This window comes from Enhydra lutris, unplaced genomic scaffold (assembly GCF_002288905.1).
Source record: "Enhydra lutris kenyoni isolate GAN:26980312 unplaced genomic scaffold, ASM228890v2 scaffoldscaffold9, whole genome shotgun sequence".
Taxonomy (NCBI): domain Eukaryota; kingdom Metazoa; phylum Chordata; class Mammalia; order Carnivora; family Mustelidae; genus Enhydra; species Enhydra lutris.
Genome location: NW_019154093.1, coordinates 44,117,965 through 44,136,516, shown reverse-complemented (window position 1 = coordinate 44,136,516; position 18,552 = coordinate 44,117,965).

Genomic DNA, 18,552 nt, shown 5'->3' with positions numbered 1-18,552 from the left:
TTGCCCTACTAGAGAGAAGACATGTTTGCTTAAAATAAAAAGCTATTGGATAAGACAGTGTTCAATGTGTGGATAACTCTGTCTTCTTCCTCAATACTTAACTCCAAACATTGCTTACATCAGGTTGTTGAGTCTGTCATAGACTTTGGCCAGTTCTAAATGTGGGCTTTGGATTCAGGCGACTGGTTTGTTTCGAATCCCTAGTGGTGAGACTTTTGAAAGGTAACTTAATTTCGTTGTTTATTATTTTTCTTCTTTGTAGAAGGGGCTAATAATACTCACCTCCCAGTGGTGGCAATTAAGTCTGATGAAAGTATCTGTCCTGTTCTCTGACATAATCCACCCTCCTGCAGAATATTTCTGTTCTTTATCTATAATATATCTAGAAGCTTAATTTCAGCTCTAACCTTGTCTGTCTTGAAAAACTTCCACTACGCAGCCTCCTTATCCTTTATGAGTATATTTTGTTCATTGCACATGCATTCACGTTTCTTCTGGATCACTTATATATTTGCTATTGGAAATTTTTCTAGAATATTCTTCTAGGGACTCCTTCCTCTGTCCAAGGACTGAGATTCCATTAGCTGTTAGGATCTGGGCACTATCAAGTCAGTATCTTACAATTATGATTCACTTCTGAGACTTGAAACTATCACAAAGTAGGAATTAGTTGTCTTCGCCTCTTTTGGTTATTGTGAGAACTAAAGGAGACAACATCTCAAGACTTAACATGATGCCTAAACATGGCTATATGAGAGAAGATGTTGATTGTTCTGCAAGTCCTAAATGTGCCTGCCAAAAACAATAACATCAATGAGTAATTATGTTGCAGATTTTTTTTTTCCAATCAAAGATTAAAGGATAGCTCTAGACTGCAAATAGGATTTGATTCCTTTGCCCACATGCTTTCTGGAATACCAGGTTAAGAAGGATTCTGAAGCTGCATCTTAGCTCAGTGGGAAAGAGTGCTGTAAATGAATAGAGATTTCAACTCTGAGAGAAGGGGCAAATGGTGGATGATATTTACTTGTATTTCTTCTTTTAGGTCAGTTTTTTTGTTTTTTGTTTTTCAATAGCTGCTTGAAGCTATCAAAGCAAAGTGGAGCAAAAGATTCCTTGATTCATTTATCTTACCCAGTCCCACTTTCGAGTGTAAAAAAATACTCTATGGTTAAAAAAAAAAATTGGAGAAGAACAGAATAATGAACACTAAACTCAAACTCTTCCACGAAAAAATTATAGGCCCCTCAAAAAATCATTACTAAGTTTAAAATTATTAACTCACAAAAATGAAGTAAAAATAATAAAGCTAATAAAGTAATTGTAATTCAAAAGCATAGCATTTGTTGAAAACCCTGATAATTCTAGACAACGCTAATGGTATTCTCTTTGTTCCCCTAAAGAGTGCAAATGTTGGGGCTGCCTGGGTGGCTCAGTGGGTTAAGCCTCTGCCTTCGGCTCAGGTCCTGATCTCAGGGTTCTGGGATCGAGTCCCACATCGGGCTCTCTGCTAGGCAGGGAGCCTGCTTCCTCCTCTCTCTCTCTCTCTCTGCTTGTGATCTCTCTCTCTGTCAAATAAATAAAATCTTTAAAAAAAAAAAAAAAAGAGTGCAGATGTTAACCACGTGTATGCCCATGCAGTAGGTTTCCAATGTTGCCAAGCCTCGAAGACTGGTCAGACTTAGAGAATCCTAAATTAGAAGCTTCTATAATTTCTGGTTACACACTAATTTTAGTTTAATGTGACAGAGATTACTAATGGCCCCTAATATCCCAAAAGGACACTGAGTTTATTAGTTGTATATATTCATAAGGCTTGTGGATGTTGAATGAAATGCTAAATGTAACAATGAGCACACTGGCTGGCACATAGCATAAGCACAAAAAAATGTTAGTTATTATTAGTTCGTGCTATTTTAGGAATTCTGGCGAGATGCTGCTATCTCCCTAAATTCTTTTCTATCTTCTTTGTGAGCCTCACTACACCACTTGAATGCACTTTCTTTCATTTAAGGTTTTGATCTATGTTTTTTAAAAAGGCATATTGCTTTGGGAAATCTGACATTTCAGTCCTTTATAGGTTTAGCATATTTATAAGTTTCTATAATGAATTAGACACCATGCAATGCCCTATATGGGAGAGGGGAATCTCTAAGATGAATGTCATGGTTCCTAACTTCATGGAACTATCACTCTTTTTTTTTTTTTTAAGATTTTATTTATTTATTTGACAGAGAGATCACAAGTAGGCAGAGAGGCAGGCAGAGAGAGAGAGAGGAGGGAAGCAGGCTCCCTGCTGAGCAGAGAGCCTGATGTGGGGCTTGATCCCAGGACCCTGAGACTGTGATCTGACCCGAAGGCAGAGGCTTTAACCCACTGAGCCACCCAGGAGCCCCTGGAATTATCTCTCTTTCTGGGATGTGTGTGGCTGCCTGGATTACTCTGATAACTTCGATGAACTGGCCCAGCCCACCTTCCCAAATGAATTTCCTATCATAGTGTGTTTTGCTGTGTCGACATTGAACCACCATATTTCCTAAGCAATCCTTATGCTTTCCAAACCTTGTCTCTTGTCACATCCTATTTCTTCTAACTTGGAAAGATTACTGTTCTCACTTTTAGAAGAAATAGGTCAACTGTAGCCTCACTTGTGAAATCTCCTTTATTATCACAGTCTGAAAGTGAGACTCCCTTCTTTGAATAGCTGTAGCGGCATATATTTTTGGTGGATGAATCGATGTGTGGATGAGTAAATAAGTTTGTATGTTACTATAGTCCTGGCCCATGGGTAAAATCATGTCTTAGGCATGCCGAGGAAGTCTGCAGGGAAAGGTGGCAAGAGATTCTGAAGGCCAGCTTTGGAAGTCTGGCACTTAACACATACATACAGCAAGACATACTATATACTGGTGTATAAGGACACTGCTCTGGAATCAAATCCCAGCTCTGGGGGCGCCTGGGTGGCTCAGTCGTTAAGCATCTGCCTTCAGCTCAGGTCATGATCCCAGGGTCCTGGGATTGAGTCCCGTCTCGAGCCCGGCAGAAAGCCTGCTTCTCCCTCTCCCACTCTCCCTCCTCATGTTCCCTCTCTCGCTGTGTCTCTGTCAAATAAATAAATAAAATCTTTTTTTAAAAAAAAAAAAAACCAGTTCTGTCACTGTATGTATGACCTTAAGCAAGTTCCTCGGTTTTCTCATCTGTAAAATGGAGATGACAATTATACCTTCATCACAGAGGCACGAAAATTAAACGAGATAGTGACTGTTTAGCTCTTGAGAGGATAAGAACTTGGCATATAGTAGGAATTCAATAAATGTTCATTATTCTTGTCATTTGCTATTTGATGAGTTTCTCCTCCTCCATGTCCCTGCAAGGCTAGACTTGGAGGTCTTGAATCCAGATCTTTAGATCCATCTTTCTTGATAGATACATTTTTAAATTGCTTATGCAAATATAAGACTGGAGATCATGAAGAGACTATTAGAAGTATCAGGAAATGTAGTTTGTGGGGCTTATATTATGTTTCAGATGAGGTAGTTCTTCAACTGGAGTAGTCCCTGCTCCATTCTCTTTCAAGTTCATACCTACTGCACTTGATGGTCGTCTCTTTCTGTTAGCCGGTAATAGCTGAAACCAATTAAAATGCAATTAATAAGTGATAACTGTGGTGTAGAATGATGTTGGCTTGTGGCAGAGGTGGTTCGGAGACAGCTGCCCAGCAGTCCTGTCAGGCTGGCAGAATAAGCTGGAAGCCCATTTAAATGCTCTTTGAAAAAATAACTGACATACTTTCCTCTGAGTGTCACCAACAAACACAACACATCCCCGAGAGCAACCTGATGTGATGCTGTTTACATCACATTTCCCCAATGAAGGACAAATGCATCATTTATGTTATATTATTATGTTATATGTGTGTGTATGTGTTAAGTAATGTCTGCCATCCACTGGAACAGGATATTTGGGTAATGTAATTTGGAAAGAGAAGTAAGGATGAGAAGATTAGAGCCTTATCTGCAACATTACAAAGGATTGGAGCACAGCATTCGAGGTCAGTTGGAGTTTCTTTCAAATCACTTTCATGAGCTGCTTAAGCCTGCTGAAGCCTGGCAGGTTGGAAAGTTTGCTGGGTAGATCCCTCACCAGGTAGACCCCAGAGACGTGTGAGTGAAGGACAAGACCTGGCAGGAGGACCCGTCACTGGGGAGAGGAGCTGGGGAAAGGAATGGCGTGTATGAAAGGAGGAGAACCGTGGTGGGAGGCTAGTCTGGGCTTTTCAGGAGAGCCTGGTTTATACCTGTATTCCGGCATCTTCTCTACTCAGAACCCTCTTCACTCTCAGCGTCCCCGTTTATGCAATAAATTATATACCTACTGGAGTTTAAACTGCAATGCTCAATTTCACTCTAATAAGCCAGGAAAAAGTAACGTGGACCCAAATCTGTCCCTGGCTGCTGAAATTCCAATTTGTCTAATAGGGATTTAGAAGGAAAGGCAAGAGACTGCATGCTGAAAGGCCCAAGCGCATTCACTTGGTTACTTAGGTAATAAAGGTGACACATCTGGGGCTAGCAAGATAATCAAATGTATTCGTACCTAATGCAAATTTGGACCTCTGGAGGCTCGACGGGCTGTTCGGCTGGGATCTCCTACTGCTCACCTTGTGGCAGAAATGATGCCTCCCTTCTCAACATAGTTGAAGTGAGAAAACACAGGCAAATGGCATGGCTGCTTATAAGATGATTCTATTCAAGGAGGGGGTCTAGAGGAAGATATGGTCCAAGAGCTAATTCTAGTCCAGAGACTGGAACTCATTGCCTTGGAAACAGTGCCTCCTCGGAAAGCAGAGCCGACCCTAGCTATCATCTTCTGGGGTCCCTGCATGTCCATGCAGGAGGGGCCAGCTGCCTCTCCTGCGTGGAGCAGAGCTTAGCTGTGTTGCACTGTGGCTGCTCAGACACTAACAATGGAGTGAGTCCAAGAAGGTGAGAATGGCTCCTGTGCAAGAAGGTGATTGATGCATCCCATTTTTTTGAAACCAAGTGTTATGACATTTATTCAACATTGTAATGGAGCTCTAGCCATTGAAGTAAGGTCAGAAAAAGAAATAAAAGTTGCCACGATTAGAAAGAAATAAGCAAAACTAATTATTCAGAGATGACATGGAAATTGTCCAAATAGAGTACGCATGTGAGAGTTTACACATACACACACATCGTGAGAGTTTAACAAGATTATTAGATATAAGATCAACTGTATAGCCACGTGGTAGCAACCAGTAGTTACAAAGTGTTGTTTAATTTCTATAAAATACATCTAAAATATGATATCAAGGAAGAAATGTAACAAAAGACATCAGCCTTTTATGTGGAAAAACACAGTTACTGAAAGACATTAAAGAAGACCTAAGTAAATGGAGACATGACGTGTTTCTAGATAAGTTGATCAGGTTTTCCGTAACTGATCTGTTAAAATAGCAATTCAATTCTTGATGAAACTTGATAGATAGCATCTAAGTGTATATGAAAGAGGAAAGGGCAAATAAACAGCCAAGAACAGCTTGAAAAAAGAAAAATGTAGGGAAACTTGACCTACCAGCTATAAGGATTTGTTACCAAGCTTTCTGTTAGTTTGGTGGACGGCTACACAAAGATCACCTAAACAGAATGAAGAGCCTGGAACAGAGCCTTCCCATGTAGAACCCTGACTTTACAGAGCTCACATCGCAGACCCAGTGGGGAAGACGGGAGTGTGCACGATGAACAGTGTTGGGACAATTCCTTATCCCTATGGAAACGGGTCGGATTGGGTCTCTGCTGCACATTCCAAACAAATCTAGTTCAGGTGAATTAAAAGTTTAAAAGTGAAAAAAAGTTTAAAGCTTCTAAAAGATAATATAGGATAAAATCTTTACCTCAGGGAAGTATGTTTAAACAGTCCACACGAGATAGAAGCTATAAAGGAAAGGAAATAAATTTGGTTATATTAATGCAACATTTTATGTATATCAGTAGACAGATAAAAAGAAAACCTAAAAGAAAATGGGCAAAAGACATAAAAATGACATTCTACAGGAACAAGTACGCTTGATGCTAGTAAATATATGAAAATATTTCACCTGATTAGTAACCAGAGAAACCCCAATTAAAACTACACTAAATTTGTGTCTTACACCCATTAGACTGACAAAGTTGGACTGTATGAGACCTGATGAGGATGTGAGAGTGTAATCAGTACAACCACTTTGGAATATTATTTGACATTCTTTTTAAAACTTGAACAAAATATATCTCATTAACTAGCAGTTTTATTCTTAGGGGTATACATATGTAGAGAAAGGCTTGCTCATGTACATAAGGTATAAAAATATTCGTACTGTGTTTACGTAAATGTCTGTTCAAATGTCCATGGGCAGGAGAAAGGATCAATAATTTGTACACCATGTGGAAGTGCAGATGATTGACTGCAGCTTCGTGCTTCAACATGATGAGAACCAAAATCATTACATGGAGTAAAGAAAGTAAATCACAAAAGGACACACAGAGTGGGATTCTACTTAGTAAATTTCAGACAAACAAAAGTGAGTAGCATATACTTTTGGGTTACCTGCATACGGAATAAAACTATTTTAAAAAGCTGTAATTGTTGGTGGGGAGGGAGGAAATAAGAAAAACTAATGGGGAAAGATATCAGGGGCTTTGCCAGAATTAGTAATTTGCTATTTCTTAGGCTGGCTTGGGTATATGGGTGCTCACTTAATCATTCTTTATACCTTAACTATTCACTAGACATACTTTTTGAATGTATGAAATATTTCATGAAAAATAAATTTTTAAAAAGCTTCCAGCTGGCCACAGACTCCCATCAACTGATGCAGGCAGTCCAATTATTTCCTTATTTACAGCTGGATTTTATACTTTTAACTTTGGCTCATCCCTGAACAAATTTACTGAACATGGTCTAGTGATCAGATTAGCAGCCTTCTATAATGTTTTAGCTAATCCCAACCTCAGCATATGCATAATACAATTTTAATGACCCAGAACATTTAATGACCCAGAATATTTAGTCATCTAGTAGAGGCAGTTTCCCCATTAGCAATTGCATCCGAAATCCCCCAGTATGTAATTTCTATTAGTGACTTTATTATGAAGTTCCATTGCTGCCTGCTGGGGGCTATACCAGGAACCAGATTTGATGATCCCAACAAATGTTACTTCCTCCGTGAAGCCTTTCTCAGTGCCTGAAGGCAGAGTTTGTTGTTCTGTTCATCTCAATAGCATTTCCTTGTTTGCAAAATGGAGAGTCCTGACTCACACCTTATAGGTTGCCATGAGGAATAAACGAGAAAATGCATTTAGAGCTCACAGTAAGCACTCAGCAAATATTAGCCATTCTTGTGTTTATGTTTGTGTTTGTATTTGTATTTGTATTTGTATTCTCGTTCTCATTATTGTTCTTATGCCTTTATTAGAATGCGTGGCACAGGATGGACATGGCTTAATGCTAATTATGGGTAGCTGCCTCTCCCTCTGTAGTCTGTAAACCCACTGAGGGTATGAAGTCTGTCTTTTCATCTATGTATCTCTAGTACCTAGTATTGTTTTGAGTGTGTAGTAGGCACTCAATATCTATTTCTTGAATTCAGGTAAAATGGAATTGTTCTTATGGTTTCAAATTCTTCTTTTAAAATTTAGGATTTCCAGACCTATTCCAGATTCCAGGTCCTTGAAAGGTCCCGAGATTTGTTTCTCAACTCCGTGCCCAGGGAACTGCCAGTAGTATTTGGATTTGTCCCTTGCTGCTTTAATCAAAGTTTCAGTGAGAAGATGGCAGGGCTCTCATGAACACAACCTGAGGAAAATGAGAATTGTCCACCCTTGGGTGGGCAGTTCACTATTCTGGTAAGAAAAATGTTCTTAAACTGTCATTTATTACTATGGGCTTGGTCAGAAAACGTAGGACCCACACATGAACTAAACCTTCTTTTCCTAAGTCAACTTGTTTTTCAGAAGGAAAAGCACTTTGCATTATTGATCATAACACTATAGTATTATTTATATTTATAATATTGTAATTTACTGCTGAATGTCATCCAGTGAACATTCAGAGCTGGGGCCCAATTCACTGAAGCTAGACTGCTATTCCACATGGATCTCAGGCACGAGCAATAGCTGATAGGGTGCATGGCAAGGAGAGGGCCAGAGGATATAGACATTGAAGACATTCAGTGAGTCCATTCCTCCAAAGATCTTACATCCTAATCTTGATCTGTGACGAATTCTAGTTGTATAGTCATATGCTAAATATATCCAAGAATTTCTCCATTAGAAAGGCAAAAAAAAAAAAATGATGTGATATATAATATAGATTAGTATGTAATTTTATTGGGAATTTTATTAGTTTAATTAATAAGCATATAAAATGTATTTGGTTAGAGGGTTTATAAAGATAGAATTATGTGGTTACATATACTTGGAGATAATTTGTGTTACAGTATTAGAACTAGAATATACTAAATCAGTGGATTTGAAGGAATAGATTTTTAGATAGTGGGCTATTATAAAGCACTATCAGGATGGAGAGTAGGAGGCTGGAAGGATCTATGTTTTGTGACCATAGCAATGTTGAGAAACAAGGACAGCAATCAGAGTCTCTCTAAGTGGGGTAGAAATCTTGGCTAAGAATGGATTGTAAGCTTCAGTCTTGGTGGTCCAGGTCCCAAGTGCCTCCTCATCTCAAGATACCAGGATGAGTAAAACTCCATGCAAAGGAAGTAAGCAGGCATCAAGGCAGGGCAGAACTTGGTCTCAGAAGCAGGACCTTGGCGTAGGACTTGGTGTGAAGGAATGGCTGAAGTATTGGTAACTTGCAGGATCAAACGGGAAGGGGTTTTCACGGTGCATAAAAGAGATGCATCACCCTGCCTCCCCCGAGCCCAGGACACTTTGCTCTTCCAGTCATTTTGCCCATTGGAGTGGCTCTGATATAGGTCACTAAACTGAGGTTTAGAAACTTGTGTTGCCTCTGTGGAACTGCCACATTAGAGGTGGGGGCAGAGAGAACCCTAGAAGCAGCAGATAGGGGAGCCCACATATTAAAAAGTGTGCAACTTTGGAGTAAGGCAATGAATTAAGTCCAACCTCTGCCACTCACAGGATCTGAGTTCTTGTGTAAGTTACTTAATATTTCTGAGTCTGTTTCTTATATTTTTTATAAAATGCAATGGAAACAAGTTCTTCTTAAGCATACTTTTATTGGGTTTTGCTTTGTATTTTAATTAAGAACTAGAGACTACATCTATCAAATGCCTGGTACATTGCAGGTCCTCCTTTACTAATAAACATTTATTGAATGTAATTCTGGTGAGACCCTGGGCAAGAATGTGGGAAAGAAAGATGAATGAACAGTATTTTATTTATTTATTTTCTTTAAGGAACTCGCTATCCGCTTGAGAAGACAGGTGAACCAGTGTGGTAACTGTTTCACAAGAAGGAGTGGAAGAAAATGCTAGATGCCTTCTAGTATATAGCCGTTCCTCCTTCTTACAAAAAAAAAGAACCTCACGCCTTTGATGGGGACATTGCCCTTCAACTAAAATACTCTTTCACAAACTCCATTTACTGGTCAGTGTACTCTTGCAATTAAGTTACAGCTGATGGGAGATAATAAGTTCTGTGTGTGATGTCTGGAAAGTTTCCTGGAGGTAGAGGGACATTTTTATTGCCTGCTTTTCTTTTTCTGCTATCTGGAGTGTGGGAGCTGGAGCTGGAATGGCCAGCTTGGACCTGAGGTGGTTGGAAGTCATGTAAGGACAGAATAGTGTGGCAGCAAAGCACTGCCACACCTTGGTAATAGTGAGGCCAGCTTCCAGCTTTTGGTGTCTTGCCTTCTAATTTCATTTCCATGAGAGAAGAGTTGAATATATCTTTTGTTTAAGCCTCTCTTCTTTTGAGTTTGCAATAACTTGCAGCCTCACTTAATTGACTTAATGTGATAGGATACAGTGAGGGACACTAAGAAGGGACAGAAGACATTTTTTCGTGTGTGTTGTGGGGAGGACCAGGAAAGGTTTCTTAGAGGAGGTGATGGTTAGCGGGTTGGGGAGGATGAGCAGGGGGCCTGCCACTTGATATGGTGCCCAGACATTAAGAGTTTGGTTCTTTGTCTATTTATATATATATATTGTTGGCATTACCTAGACTAGTTTATTTAAAAAAGTATTTGAGAGTTCTTATGTAAACTGATCTACCATTTCCTAAATAAAAGAAGTGTGGAAATTTTCATTGAGAGGCTGAAACAACTGAACTGTTATTTTTTTATTTATTCTGTGTGTGTGTGCATGTGTGCGCGCGCGTGTGTGAGCATGTTATGATGGTTTGGAAATGCTAATAATTGCTTCCTCCTCATGTTTCCTCTTATTCCATGACCTTTCTCCCATGTTTTGACCAACTAAATTGGTTTGTGTTCACTGCCTCAGAAGAAGAAAGTAGCTACACAGAGCAAACAAAAGGGAATTGTTTTGCTGACTTTTGAACTTCAAAAATACAGGCTCTGAGAAGACTCTCAGACTGTCCAATGAAGACAAAAATTTTGTTACTGGAGATAGGAGATAGTCAGACAAGAAACACCAGTGAATCCCTAGGAGGTTCTGTACGCCCTGCTGTCTGAGCCCAGCCTCAGGTCAGGGGAGTGGGGCCCCTGGAAAATGCTAGCTTTGTGGGACTTGAAAACAGAGGGTCTGTTAGACCTTGTGAGTAGGGTCCTGGGTAGTTAACAAGGCTCCAGAAGAGAAGTGACTGTATTATGTCTAGGCAGAATGAACCTTAGATACTCAGCATTCCCCTAAATTCTAATATGGCATGGGAGCTGCAAAATGATTCCTATGTATCCAGGAGTGGCCAGAACTAGCAGAGAGAGCACCTCTAGATCCATAGGTGTCTGGGGGAATAGGAGGAATAACTCAGAGGCAACCAGAGGGCATATTTCTCTGGGTCTTACCATGGAAAGATGGCTGTGAGGATGTGGTACCCACCTTCCAACACCTTGATATTATGTAAGGTCCAATACCATAAGGGTGATGGATGACCCCATCTCGAAAAATGGAGCTGAGGGGTGCCTGGGTAACTCAGTTGGTTAAGCATCCAACTTTTGATTTCGGCTCAGGTCATGATCTCGGGTCGTGAGACCAAGCCCTGCATCAGGCTCCATGCTGAGTGTGGAATCTGCTTAAGATTCTTATTCTTCCTCTCCCTCTGCTCCTTCCCACTGGCTTGTACTCACTCTCTCTTTCAAAGTAAAAAGGAAAGAAAGAATGAAAGAACAAAAGAAAGAAAGAAAAGGAAAAAAAAAAAAAAAAGAAAAATGGAGCTGAGTCCCACATTGCTAATCTGGTGAAGAGCAGCTTAGTTCAGTTATAGAAAAACCAAAAAGTGATTGTTCTCGCAGACCTGAGTATGAGGATAGAGACTAGAACCTGCCGCATATTCATTCGGTCAACAATAACTTACTGCCTACCTAGGAAGGGACTGGCACTGTACTCGGCATTTGGGGCTCTGCAGTGGACAAAACAAATGAAATTTCTGCCCTGGTATAGCTTGCTTATGGTTAGGGAGATGGACAATTTATAAAAGACAAATAAATGTTTTTATATTATTCAGACAGGTAGTCATAAGGACTCCGTAGAAAAATAAAGCAGAGTCAGGAATAATTTACCTGTACTAGAAGGTGAATATTCATACATTAATGATGAGTCTGAATAGAACTTCTTCCTCTTATTACCAGTCTCGTTGTGTGTCATATTGATCTTGTGTAACTGATGAGAACACACCATCATTGATCACTCTCGAGGTGGGGACGCCAGAAATGATGATGAAGCAGGTAAATTGTCTATGATACCTTCTAAAGATCAAGGCCAATGTTGAACTTGAGTGCTAGATACTGGCTAAATACCAGTACTAGATACCGAGGGCTAAAACTGAACTCAGTGCAAGCCTCATGCATTATCTCTCTTAACCCTTCATTCACCCCGCAGGGTAAATATCTGTATTCCAATTTCCCCGATGAAAGCGCTGACTCTCAGAAAGGTTAGTCAGTTGGCTAAGGTTATGCCAGGAGGCAGACCCAGGACTATAAATTCATGGCCTTCACTCTACACTAAACTGGGGAAAACACTCCACCAGGATCCACGCGCTGCACTCCTGGACTCTCTTTAGCTTTGCAGACAGTTTGGGGTTTCAAACAGAAAGAGGAATTTGGAGGGTTTCAAATAGGCCTGAGAAATCTTCTGCCATCCCCTGCCAACCTTCCCTTGGCTAGAGAAGTCTCAGAAAGTCTGAGCACTGCCATTCGGGATGGAGGGTAGAATGAGGTAGGAGGGGCAGGAATGTTTTGCAGAGAGACTCAGAAGCGTAGATTATTCTGCAGCAAACCTCTGTGGATTACATTCAGCTGTCATCAATCTGCAGACCATGGCAGGGACATATGTCATGGTACTAAACCAGAAGATTAGAAGGTTTGAAGGGACCTTGGGGATCATCCAGTCCAATCACCGCCCTAATCTGTGAATTTCCTCAATAGGGTCTCTGATTTGGAGACACCTCATCTTTTCGTTCTCCTCCCATCTCGTTTGTTTTTTTTTTTTTTTAAGAAAAGTTCTAACCTGATCGAACAAATGCCTGTGCTCAAAGAGGTCTTTCTATTGTAGAGGTGAATAAAGGGTAATGACCAGCTACAAGGGATGAGTAGCCTGGGGTTGTTTGAAAGGGACATCTAAGGACAAAACTCAAGGGTCTCTGTCCAAATTCCAGTGTACCCACTGATAATGGCAGAAGAATAAAATTGGAGCTGATTTTATCATAGCTGATTTTATCATCATGGACCTCAATTTCATGGCCTTCCTCAATATAGATATCAACAATTTGGCAAAGTTATTGGCCAGTTGACTCACAGAAGAAGTATTAATAAAAGAATTCAACCCGAACAATGTGCTATTTTATGGCTAGTACATGTAGGCTCACCTGTATGAATTTACTGTGCTTATTTAATATCCTCTTTAAGATGAAAAATGATGCCAGCTCAGTGTTAATAGCATCTTTTGACACTGAGAAAGTATTCCCGTGGATTGAATGGCAGTTGCTTCTTCCTTGGGCAGAGATTGAAAACTTTATCTTGAATGTCTTGCATGGGGGAATGGCATCCCGTGTAAACAAATGTTTGCACCAGGGTGCATGCTGGTGGAACAGTGCATTGCTGCTGGAACCTTGACTTTGCAGGCTCACTGGTCAAGGATGTCCTCCTTCAGAGAGCCTCTGTCAGTTGCCATTAAGCCAGTATAAAAGAAGCTGCTAACTAACTCATATTTCAATTTTTAGGTTAGCTCTTGAGATTATCCTCTATCAGATGGCACATTTTGCTTTTTCGTTATTCTATATCTTACTACCTCTTAAAATCCTATCATCATGAATAATAACAGATTTGTAGAGATACTCTGGCTATGAAATTATTCAGAGTTTCCTTTGAGATCCTGAGAGCGGTGGGGGAAATACTTGAGGGAACATGAGGAGCACAGATACTGATCTTCCCTGGGGCTTTGATTCTCTGCCTATCAACTCAGGGAGACTCTGAAAGTATCTTCTAGCTCTAATATCTCAAAAGTCTATAATTTCTTTCCTGCCTTTAGGAACAAATTCTTAGAAAAGTCTTCCTATTCAGGCACATGACATTTTATTTCTCATTATTTTCTATATAAGATAGTGTAAGCTGGGTAAGGTGTTGGGCAGGAAAATAACATTGGATTAGGACTCCGGAAGCAGATTGTAGCTTTGGCCAATGAAAGTTGCATGTCCTGGAATAAATCACTTAAGTTCTCTAAATTTTGGTTCATTCATTTATAAAATGAGAGCACTGGGTTTGACTCTACGTTTTGCTTTGTTTTGTTTTTCAGTCCTAAGAACTTATGCCTTGTAGACCATTTTAATTTTGTAATACATAACAAATTACAAAAACAAAAGATAACATATAATTGTCATTTTAACTTCTTTCTAAGGAGATCACATTCCTTTAAATGAAGAAAGGGTTAATGCATTAGGTTCTTATTTGGGGGACTGGGGGTAGAATACTGACTAAACCAGTGCTTTTCACACTGGTATCCAGGAACTCTTTTTTTTTTTTTTTTTAAAGATTTATTTATTTATTTGTGAGAGAGAGAGAGAGCATGTGCAAACAGGAAGAGTGGCAGGCAGGCGGAGAGAGAAGCAGGCTCCCTGTGGAGCAAGGAGCCCGATGCGGGACTTGATCCCAGAACCCTGGGATCATGGCCCGAGCTGAAGGCAGCGGCCCAACCGACTGAGCCACCCAGGCGTCCCTGGTATCCAGGAACTCTTGAGAAGTTATACATGTATTTTAAGAGGTCTGCAAGTTCCTATGTCACTGGTATAGAGACCCCAAACCAAGTACTATCTGGAATTGGGAATGGGCGGGTGGAAAGTGGATGTGGATGGGAGGTTGGGGGGTAGGAGAATGTATGGGTCAGGGTTTTGGCAGTGAACAGAAAGGCATTTAAATTGAGTAATTTGAGGAGAGTCCACTGAAAAGAGTATTTCCAACGGAGCTTAGGAGCCAGGAAATGCATAAAGTGAAAAACAGTGCCCAGATACTGTTGACACTCTTGGGTCAGCAAGGGTGGAGATATGAGTAATTCCCAGAACAGAAACAGAGAAGAAGCTGTGACCTTCAGCTGAGGCACAGGGCCAGCCCACAGGTGGGGGCTGCGAAAATATCTCAGCTTCCCCCTCCCTTCCACCTTCGTTTGCCTGCAAGGCTCTACTACACTGCATTTGACCAGGGCAAAGGAGCCCACTGGTTGTAGCCAGATAGGCCTGTCTCCATGGCCAGGAAGGGTGATAGACCTATAGAAGCAACACCCGTGGATAAAGAAAAAGAACCTTCAGATTGTAGATAGAGAAAAAGAACCTTCAGATCGTTTAAATGAATGACCCAAATGTTCAGTACCTTCAGTCTGTGCTGAAGGCAGGTTTTTCTTAACATGATTCTATTTCATAAAGTTCTGCAAAGTAACATGGCTATGCATTTCTTCTCTCCTTCCAATACTTGATGCAACACAAGGCACACATGAGAGCCTCAGTGAGGACATGTTGATTTGTTAGATGGATGCTTATACCTTACATTTGCATGTAACATGTAGAGGAATTTGATCTAGAGGAGTTTTTCAAAACTCATACTTTCCCCTACAAATTAAGAAAAAGAAGAAAAATAAAAATATTCTAGATTTGGGGTTCCTGAGGAAATGAAATAAAAACAAAGAGGGATGCCAAGATTTTATTATTAACCGTTATTAATTATGCCATTTTGTTTTGCAATGTCATTTCATGGTTGCTCTCTTATCCCGGTCTTTAAAACAACCTTTGAGTTTCTTTTGGTTTGGGGGTCTTGGTTGGGGGGTGAACTTTCTTGGTTTTGGTTGTTTTTTTTTTTTTTTAACCCCCAATTTCTAGATGAGGAGAATGAAGCTCAAGGAGATTGAGCAATTTCCCCCAGGTTACCTCCCAGCGCTGATGCCGCTGTTGATTCCACCACACTGCTCATTATTTTAAAAAGACTTAATGCAAGATCCCCTGAGGGGAGATGTTAGCCTACTAATTTATTCTTCTCCTACCTTTTCTTTTTGTAAGTGGAAAATATGACAATTTTATTTGCAACCTAATGGACTATTTTTTGTGGGGGGGAATTGAATTTAAATGATATCATCAGTCATCTAGCCAGATGATATATGGCTTCAGGAAACAAAATTAAAAGAGTTAAAGCAGTTAAGCATATATTTTGTTTCTGTTTTGCATTTTTAACAGAACCAGCATACAGTATATTCGCCAACACCTGTTTGTTATTTGCAAAATACTATATTTAACTCGTTCTTTAATTGAGCAGGATTTCACATCAGATTCAGATTCTGCAGATGGATTGTTTAGAAATAAAATGTCACATTTCTTGTTCACACATCTAATTTCTTTTTGACCTCAGAGAATTCCTCAAATCTAATGAAACTGCCAGATAGAGGAGCAAGCAGAATCCGACTGCTATCAGGCAGTTTTCTTTCTCTTTATGTATTTTTATGATATCTGTTTTGCAATTACCAAATGGTGGTCTCAGGGATATCCATCTGTCATGCCTAATTAGGGACTATTAGGGATGATTTTATGATCTCATTTATATAAGAATCAATGCATGTAAAAATATTTATACACCTCCACCCCCCCACATTGCCTATTCAAAATGGTGACGTATGAATTGAAACTGAGAAGGAAGGAGAACAACTATAACTTTCTACCTGAAGCATTTTTTTCCATATGTATTTGTTTTATAACCTAGTAAATGTGATCAAATACTTTAACAATTACACAGGCAAATGAAAGATGAACCAACAATAGAGATTACCTTAAAATTTAGCATTGATTCAGATCACAAATACTGGAATATATGAATTCCTATACACCATCTACAGTGGACTATTAAAATGCTGTCACCTCAGTGTCGCAGATGACTAGGTTGTACACGAGAATACCAAGTCAGGCTGCTGCTGCTGCCACCACAGGTTTTGGGGACTTTGGAAGACACTCGTACTTTCCTGAACCCAGATTGGGTTAACATAGTTCTATCAAGTTGTTTTCTTCAACCAGTTGTTTTGGCCCATCTTCATAGGAAATTATTTTGATAAAAATTAGAGTTTTCAATATTCTACAAATGGTGCAGGCAGAACTTTCAGTTCTTTCTCTTTTCGGGCAAATGGAACACAAGAGCAAGTTAGGAAGAGAATTGGACAAAAAGCAAGCAGTTAATTCCTCACATTTGGGAAGGATGTTGTTATGCATGACATCTAATTTCACCAAGAGCATTATTCAAGCTCCCTTCTGGTTTTCTCTTTGGTGTATGACTTTGTAAGCAACACTACTTTTATTTTAACAATATTTATACTTCTATTTTTTGATGTATGAAAAAAATTGTTTTTACAATACGAACTACATTTCTAACTTAACTGATGTATTATGTTTGAGCATCCATGAAAATTTTAAGCCAGGAGTACTGAATAACAACACGTAACTTATATTTTGTGTGTGTGAAAAAATCTAATTCTCTAAGAAATGCTATTTTTGGGCACCTTGATGGCTCAGTGGTTGAAGCCTCTGCCTTTGGCATGGGTCATGACCTCAGGGTCCTGGGATCGAGTCCCGCATTGGGCTCTCTGCTCAGCAGGGAGCCTGCTTCCCCCCCTCTCTCTGCCTGCCTCTCTGCCTACTTGAGATCTCTGTCCAATAAATAAAATCTTTTTAAAAAATGTTATTTTTTTCTAAGATGATGTACTGAGAATGGAAGTCCAGTAACTTCTCTTTAGTAATGGTAGTTTTGTGTTACTGATGATTTAAAAAATTATTTTTTTTTTTTAAAGATTTTATTTATTTATTTGACAGAGAGAGATCACAAGTAGACAGAGAGGCAGGCAGAGAGAGGGAGGGAAGCAGGCTCCCTGCCAAGCAGAGAGCCCGATGTGGGACTCGATCCCAGAACCCTGAGATCATGACCTGAGCCGAAGGCAGCGGCTTAACCCACTGAGCCACCCAGGCGCCCCTGATTTAAAAAATTATTAATATGCAGTCTAGTTGTTCAAAATGCAGACAAAAATGTGTGTGTGTGTGTGTTGGTAGGTCTATTTGAGTTAGGGTGTGTGTGAGTATATATGTGTGTGTGTGTGTGTGTGTGTGTGTGTGTGTGTGTGCATGTTTGCAGTCATAAAAATTGGGACTGACAAAGCATAGCAAGAGTGATCCTCTTACCCTCACCATTTGGGTGTTTCTCAGGCTATTGAGACCAGCATTAAGAGCCAAGAAGGCAGGAATTTACATGAGGGTACAGAACTCAGGACTAGTTCTGTCATGGCCCTTGTCAAATCAGTCTCTTGGGGTTCCATCATTTATTTAACAAGTATTTATTTAGAACCTAATATGTGTCAGCAGAAGCAGGCACTGGGGATACAGCTGAGAACAAAGTTAGGACTTCAGTGTTTTAGGTATGTTTTCTCCCCAAGGAGCCGACTGTGAGCTGGAGATTTATTAAGTTGTGTTCTTGGCTTCAACATGTGGGGGAGGGAGGGCAGGAAGAAGGATTGGACAGGCAGAGAGTGAGCTACACTATAATCTCAGTAGATTGTAATCATTTTGTGCTCTTTAGAGAAGAAGTAATCCTTCTTTTCTGGAACTTTGTGATCCTGAGTTTCCTGTCCTTCTTTTTTCAGGCCCTGGGCTAATCAGTCACGTTCTTATCACTGCCCATAAGTCCATGATATTATTACCTTGGGTCACTTTTCTTTTGACATAAACTTGGTGACCCTGTAAACTCTGGGAATGGCCCTCTCAAAGCTCTACCCATTGGGAGGCTTTCCAGTCATCATTGTCCATCAAGGACACCTCTGAACGAGGTGGTATTGTTGCCACCATTCTTTTTTGCCTTTCAGTCCCATACCAAACTGAGTGAACCAAGCTT